Below are 8539 nucleotides of genomic sequence, written 5' to 3' on the forward strand. Positions count from 1 at the left end.
TGATAGACTCCCAGACCCGAAGGAACGACCTCGCCTATCTGAATTAGCTCGAGGCCCCCAAAAGCAGGCCATGGTTTCAGGGCAACACATATCAAAGCCTTTGTCTTAAGCCACGTTAACCCATTTAATGCCAGTGGACCCTAGTGACCCTTACGAAGTACGCATCATGTCCCTCGTGTAGCAAGCCAGGCTTCTGCGTCTGCCGTCTCCACTTCCAGGGATATTTATTACAGAACAGGCCTGGAGAGTCCCCTGAAGGAACTTTGAAAGTCTTATGGGTCTACACCAATGTTGTCAACTTGATTATTGGTCTGCTCACAAATGTACAATTGACATGATCATTGAAGACCTCACCAGTCTCTTCATCCACAGAAGCATTAAAATCAGGCAAAGAAAGAGAAAAAAAAAGAAGTATAAAGCCGACCTAGAGAGACAGTGGCACATTAAGACCCTCTGGGACCCCTCAGCACCAATACTTTGGGGCAGCCTTGCTCCTGCAGTGTCGTGTGACCGTTGTCATGGCAATGCGTCACTATGTGATGTCGAGTGCACATGACAACGTGACGTTGCAGGAGGGGGGGGGGGATGTTCTGAAGAAGGTAAGAGATCACACACAAAACGTAACTTGGCAGAGAGGGAGAGGAGGGAGAGGTGGGAGAGTCAACCTACAAAAGAGCTGCTCTGCAAAATGGTTCTACAATTCCCTAAGTTATATACATGCTATCCATAGATTTGAATGGGCCAGTACAGTAGTTCTCCATAAGTAAAGCTTTACAATGATCAACTCAAATACACAACTGTAGATAGCATTTAATGTAAAAATAACCCACACACAAAACTAGCCCATGAAGGAAAATAAATGTTTTGATATGGTGTCATGGGATGACTTGTTCCCCACTAGGTGAAACACACACACACACACACACTTTCTACTTAACATTCCCTTTTTTTATTTCTTAAACATTAATTGCATAAGATTGTTATTAGGTAGGCGTATTGTAAGCTCTCACGAGATCTGTTTCTTTCTGTTTGTCCTTACTCTGTACCGCGCTGCGGAATATATTACCACTTTACAAACAATAGTAATAATAAATAATCATGTCAGAGAAAAAGAAAATGTAGAAACTACATCAGAAGCAGCCGACTCCAGTCCTCAGTTTAAGATATCCCTGCTTTAGTAGAGAGGTGGCATCTTTGACTGAGCCACCAGTGCTGAAGCCGAGATTTCCTTTAAACCTGACCTGTTGGTGGCCTTTGAGGACTGGAGTTGGCCACTCCTGATCTAGAGTGTGTGCCACAGAATGCAAAGTAGAGATTCTCACAGAGAGAAAGAACATACTGTTCAAAGCCAGTGTCCTGAAAGGATAGAAGAAAAGACCGTCTAGTTCATTTAAAGCTACAGTTCAAGCAATATCCTACGCGTTTTTTTTTTAATAAATCAGTTCTATACTGAGAAAATACTTGTAGCTATTTTTTTTTTTAAACAATTTTTAAAATATTAAGGATGTTTTGTTTCTATAGCAACCATTTACAGAGTCACATCCCCTCTCTTCCTCTTCTGAAACAGGCTCTGGCACACCCCTTTTTGAGACCTGCCATCTCTCTAGCAGTGCACCAGTTATATCTCGTGACTGCCTGGTCACATAGTCTTCCCATCTTTGGTCGTCTTCTGCTGCACCGACAGGGATTTAGTGAACCCTCGAGCCGAATCTTAGCCAATCGATTACAGGAGAACGGATCAATGGGCAACTTAGCTAATCATTTGTCACTTTTACAAATTTGTTTTCTGGTTCCGACAGCCATGTCCCATGAAGCAGCCATCCAATCAAAAAACAGATTTCAGCCTGCAGAAGAATGTGCTTGTGCACGTCGCTCTGCGACGTCACAGTAGCACGCTCACGCATTCAGTCAGTATAATCGGAGCCTTAGTCCGCGATTATAGTTGCGGCGTGACGTCACACACGCGAAGCATGCACTGGGCTGGAGGCGATCGGGAGGCGTAGCCGTTACCTCACGTGAGCGTTTTGTCCTCATTGGCTGAACCGATCACGTAACAGGGTCGGCGTACGAAGAAAAAAAAAATTTCAATTGCATTTCCAAAAATCGCGGTTGCGATATAACCTGGCTTATAGAGGTCCGGCCTTTTGTTCGCGCCACGTGCGGCCACTAATCACGACCTTAAAGGTGCAATTTCCCAAACAAAATCAGAAGATTGTACTTAGAAGGGGGGTGGGGGGGGGAATAAAAAAAAAATTAAAAAAAATAAAATAAAAAAAAAAAAATCAGCTTTGATCCTTTTATTTTTAATTTTTTTTTACAATTATAAATAGAACCATGTCTAGACCGTAAAATCATAGCTTTGTATGAGAAAGCAATAGCAGACATTTTATACACTACCAAAAACAAACACAGCCCTAAACCACAAACTCAGCTACTGTATTTGAAGTGCCAATGCAAGAGAAAAATGAAAATAATTAATTTCCATAGAGAGTATAGAAAGGCTTGTCAAATGGGAATATGAACATGAAACAATTTAAATCACACCTTTGGGCTGTTTCAATGTAATCAGCAGCAGAAACCATTGCGAACAAGACCAGTGGTTTTCAACTGATTCTGAACTGGGGATCCCATTAACATTGTATTGCATGTCTTTATTTGTATAGCGCCATTAATGTACATAGCGCTTCACAGTAGTAATACATATGGTAATCATATAAATATCAAATAATAAACAGATATAAATAACAGGTCATGGGAATAAGTGCTTCAGACAAACGTAACATTAAGGAAGAGGAGTCCCTGCTCCGAGGAGCTTACAATCTAATTGGTATGTAGGAGGAACGTACAGAAACAGAAGGAGGGCATTTTGGTAAGTGCTTCTGCAGGGGGCCAAGCTTTATGTATCGTGTCTAGTAATATCTATGGTGCTATTCATATGTACTGTAAATCCGTGGAACGGCTTAAAAATGCAGTGTGACTTTGAGGACACTTGCCCACTTATCCTTTATACGTAAAATACTAATGCTGTTATAGTGCTCGTACATAACAGCACAAATGTTAACGGTCTTACATTTTTTAATTTTTAAAAATGCAAAAAAAAAGTATCAATTGATTGTGTTTCAGAGTAAAAAATATTCACTACTACTGAAATTTGTGAAGGATCCACTGGGTTTCATTAAATGCATCTGATCTCAGACGCGCTATTAGAGAGGGTTGGGGTTCCTTACAATGCATCTGATCTCAGACGCGCTATTAGAGAGGGTTGGGGTTCCTTACAATGCATCTGATCTCAGACGCGCTATTAGAGAAGCTTGGGGTTCCTTACAATGCATCTGATCTCAGACGCGCTATTAGAGAGGGTTGGGGTTCCTTACAATGCATTGACGAAATAATATTGCTGAAATGAATATACTGTTGAAATGGATGATATATTACTGAAATGAACTCGGAGGGGGGTGGGTGGGGGTCTCTGGAGAAGAATTGAAGGCAATGTTCTGTTTCCATTTTGTCTGTTGTCTCTTTAGTGTCCATTTTGTGCGTAAGAATGTGTGTGTGGTGTGAAAGAGATTCACTCACAGTAGATTTATGACAGTGCCTGAAGTAACACCCATATTCCTGGTATCAAGAAGTACCTGATTCCTATAGAGCGCGGTTTTAATCCAGTTTTAACGATCTGTAAAATGATTGGTTTAAGAATTTAGGACTGGTTATTATATTTTGCCTAGTAACCTATTTTAAACAAAGGAATCTAAAATGTATATAAAGCCTGCTTGGACACTCCCCTGACAGACACTCATTGACTTTTGAATGTGTATGATCATACTCTTTGCTTTACTATGCAATAAACTACTCCTTATATACGACTCGTATTTGTGAGTTTCCAAACAACGACAGCGTCTAATCTCAGACGCGCTATTCGAGAGAGTTGGGGTTCCTTACAATGCATCTGATCTCAGGCGTGATATTAGAGAGGGTGCGTGATATTAGAGAGGGTTGGGGTTCCTTACAATGCTTGGTTAGTTGAAACATTGTGAACAGCCCATGAAAGCCCATTTTACAGAACAACGATGGGCCCGAGATCAGATACATATTGGACAGATTATAAAAAGACAATTCCTGAGTACATTTGCGTTGCTTTTTGGGTTTAGATTTTACTTTGAGAGACTTCTGGGACAGTCTGTGTGTTGAGCAGCACTGCACGCACAGTGTACTTGGTCACTTGAATCCCCTTTTATTGCACATTAAAGATTATAGAAAAAGTATTAATAACAGTGTTATATGTCAGAGTGCTTTGCCTCTTTTGCAACTCCATATAAAAAAAAAGTGGGGTTGCGTCTTTAAAGAGTGAAAAATCAACTCTAAGCTGCATGGGTGGAGGGCCGATGACTAATCTGTGGCTCATACAAAAGGTTTATGACGGTAACGAAACTTCTTTCCTTTTGTAAAGATACCAGCGAGGTTAGTCAGGGACAGACTGCCACGCTGTACTAATCAGCTACTTTCCTCACTGCAAAATGGGACATGTTCTCACCGACTCAGCATTACCATGCTGCACTCAAACAAGGAAAAACAGGGAGAGTTTAAGCCCCTTCTCCGAAAGGGCCTCATACATATATACATACATACATACATACATTATTTATCAAGTATGGCTTGGGCTATATTACTGTATTCTAATCTTGTATGGCAAGTTATTGTTCTACAACATGTTTTTTTTGTTTTTTGTTTTTTTTAAACACAGAAAGGAGTAGGAAAAGATTGTAAATTAAACCCTACTCATCTTGTTACAATGGGAGGTATTCAAAGTAAAAAAACACGCACACGTCCTATTAGTTTAACCTTTTATCTGCCAGTTGACGAAACACGTTTGTGAAAGAGTTAATAATGACGTCTATTGTCTGCATTTAACCCATTTAAAAAAAACATAATTTAAAAAAAAAAAAAAAATACTGGAACTGTCTCACTTTTAATCTTAAAGGTAAATCTATGATTTGCAAGCACAATCACTGCAGCAAAGCCAAGTTAAATGCAAAAATACATCAAGCAAGTGTATATGTATACACACACACACACACACACACACACACACACACACTGGTCCCTTGAATGTTAAATAAAACAATTACACACAAAAAAAAAAAAACAGTAGTGAGAATATATTTTTGTACCTACTAAAACCTTGCAACACCATTGTTACCCTCCTTAAACAGACAGAAGCAAACACAAAGGGCCAAGAAAAAAAATCAATTTGTCTGGGACGATTGACAAAATGTAGGGGGGGTGAGGGGTACCGCTTCCATGGAGCTGCCTAGAGGGTCTGGAAAGACTGCGGATGCTGAATAGCCAACATTTTTGGCAGAACCGTCAATCAACTCTACTTCTTGATGGTCCAAATATATGTATACACACACACGGGAGTGTTAATAGAACAATAGAGTTCAGTTACATACAAATTGCATTGACAGAACCAAGCAGCTCCTTTGCAAAGTTTAAAATAGTGTGTGTGTGTGTGTGTGTGTGTGTGTGTGTGTGTGTGTGTGTGTGTGTGTGTGTGTGTGTGTGTGTGTGTAATAATTTACAAAAAAAATGGCAAATATATTGATGCAAATAAATAAAAGATTTGCTGTTAATTTACAGTATGGCTATTAATAGTAGTTCTCTTGCACATGAAGAGCTTACCATCTAATGTTAGTGCCTGAGGGACAGAGAGAAAAGGTGTAAGCACTGGGCTCTCGCCTGCATCAAAGGAATTGTTTTTTTACCACCAACCTCCTAATGCCTTGAAATAGTCATGAATCTCAACCTATTGAAACAACATTTATTGTTATTCAATTTATTTAGGGGGATCTGTGGGGGAAACTACAGCAACCATGAAATACCTTAAAGCTCAAGATTAAATTCCACCCGCCCCGAGGCAATGACTTCTAGATGTCCATTTCTATGGCTTATTAACACAATGCTTTTTATTAAAAAGCCCACGAATTATAGGCAGGCATAGCTAAACCAGATGTTTAAAGCCATCACATTGTGTCTGCATACATGTGTGTATGGGATAGATGGGATAGAGCAGTACTCCAACTGAGATATTTATTCAGAACGATTTACATTCCAGTCCCCATCGTGGCCCACGTAAAGACACAGCTCTTGATGGGGACAGAAACGTAGATCATTCTAAATAAATATTTTTAAAAAAACTGGGAGTAATGCAGGTCATTATTTATTTCTTTAGAATAGCTTTACCACGCACTTCCATTACTGCCTTTAATTAGGCGTGCAAGTAACCTATTTGAAATACATACATACATATAAAGGGATAGGTGCGCACACTTGACTGGTATTAGCCAGGGTGCTGCTATCAGAGTGCCTATAAAAAGGAGGTGCTGTACAGATATAACAAAGGGACAGGCGCGTACACACACACACGTTTCGGCAACTTGCTCTTGCTAATGTCTCCAGAGTGTCGCCGAAACGTTGGCCCCATATATACACTCCAATATTATGAGAATACAGGGACAAAAAGCAGACAAGCATTTTTATGCCACCAATTACCAAAATGCAGAGCTTTGTTTAAGGATTTACTGGTTTAGCCTGATTACCACGGAGGCAGTCAGGAGGAAATTAAACGCTTTACCACCAACCCCCAGATAAAAACATGAGAACGCAGACATGAGATGCATCATATAGGAGGAGGAAGAGAACAGTGTTTATACAATGGATTCTCAACATTTTTGTTCAGTGACCTTCTTTCCTGTGAAACAGGATTGCTGATGATGAGGAAGCAGACTCAGGCCCCCATTCCCTCCTCTGCCTACAAGGGGCTCTGCAAATGACAACCCAGCTCACTTGTCAATTTCTCCCATTGCAATGAGAGGAGCTCACATCAGCAGATTATAGCCAAGGCAGCATGACAGATCCCTGCATACATTACCTACCTCAATGGTGACTGAGAGAAGGTTAAAAACCAGCAGTGTGCAAACACGGGAGCTAGATAATACATTGTATGTATGTATGTATGTATGTATACACACACACACGCATTAGCATGTGTATATACATTATAACCATATACAACTGTTGCCAGCTTTATGTTTACTTAGACCATAGAATACTGTTTTGTAACACCGAATATCACAGTTTCATAGTACTCAGTGGCAGTGATAATGCAGAATATCACAACATAACCCAGTATAACGCAACAGAGGTTAAAATAACCCTGGCTACGGGCATATACACAAATGTATGTGTGTACACCCCCCGCATATACATATACGTGTGTGTGTGTGTGTGTGTGTGTGTGTGTACACACACACACACACGTCTGCATTACAGAAAATTACATACAAATAATATTAACATATTATAATTACATATTCTCCCCAAACGTAATAACTTTTGTTCCACTGTGAAATTAAAATTATCATGGACATGCTTGTCAGTGAGGGGAGGGATACACAATGGCATTACAGGGCAAGTGCTCCAGATTTAGTGAGGCTTCATGAAGGAGGGCTAGCAGAATACCCCCCCCTTCTCAGATTTTCAAGGTATCTGCTATCTGCCAAGGCTTCTTGTGTGCATGGGGTGTCAAAGTGATCCCATAGAGTCCTGATCTGCATAACAGTAACCCCTCTGCTAAGGGATAAGCAGAACACATCAGAGCAAAGTCAAGTGCATGTCCACTACAAGGAGAAATCTGAGCCAATCTGATTAGGATAATAAATATAGGCATGGGGGCTGGGACAAGGGGGCACAGGTGGGGCTGGAAGTAGGGGTGCTGGGCTAATACATGTTTACATTATGGTAATGTATGTTGGTTAGTGGTTTTGCATGTACAGCATCCCCCCAACCTCACAGAAAAAAATAGCCCCTGCACCACTATAAGAGTATAGGAGCTCCCTTCCTCCCCTTTGCGCAGGTCATGCCAGCACCAGAGGGTTACACCATCCAAGGACACATTGTATCAGCAGCAGCAGAGGGTTACACCATACATTAGTATCAGCCGAGTGGGGGGAACCCCGTACCTTTCTCCGAGCGAACCCGAGGTGAAGACTTTCCTTGCTCTGGGGGGTCTCTGTGCCTCTCCTGCTCTCCTTGGGGAGGAGGGGAGGGGGGGTCTCTGTGCCTCTCCTGCTCACCTTGGGGGGTGGGGGGGGTCTCTGTGCCTCTCCTGCTCTCCCTGGGGGGGTGGGGGCTCTCTGTGCCTCTCCTGGGGGGGTGGGGGCTCTCTGTGCCTCTCCTGGGGGGGTGGGGGCTCTCTGTGCCTCTCCTGGGGGGGTGGGGGCTCTCTGTGCCTCTCCTGGGGGGTGGGGGCTCTCTGTGCCTCTCCTGGGGGGTGAGGGGGGTCTCTGTGCCTCTCCTGGGGGGGTGGGGGCTCTCTCTGCCTCTCCTGGGGGGGTGGGGGCTCTCTCTGCCTCTCCTGGGGGGGGTGGGGGACTCTCTGTGCCTCTCCTGGGGGGGTGGGGGGCTCTCTGTGCCTCTCCTGGGGGGGTGGGGGGCTCTCTGTGCCTCTCCTGCTGTCTCCGGGGATCTCTTCTGGCTCCTT

The 8539-nt window shown here is 42.5% G+C and overlaps 1 protein-coding gene across 1 annotated transcript in view; it reads right to left on the reverse strand.

Moving 5' to 3' along the window:
* SMOX (spermine oxidase) overlaps positions 1–8171 on the reverse strand; it is a 50908-nt gene extending 42737 nt beyond the window's left edge. Inside the window, exon 1 of the mRNA XM_075572376.1 lies at positions 8019–8171. The gene's annotated coding sequence lies outside the window, so the exon portion shown is untranslated. The remainder of the gene's footprint in view (positions 1–8018) is intronic.
* Positions 8172–8539: the final 368 nt, after the last annotated feature.

Source organism: Ascaphus truei, chromosome 1, assembly GCF_040206685.1.
Source record: "Ascaphus truei isolate aAscTru1 chromosome 1, aAscTru1.hap1, whole genome shotgun sequence".
NCBI classification, from domain to species: Eukaryota; Metazoa; Chordata; class Amphibia; order Anura; family Ascaphidae; genus Ascaphus; species Ascaphus truei.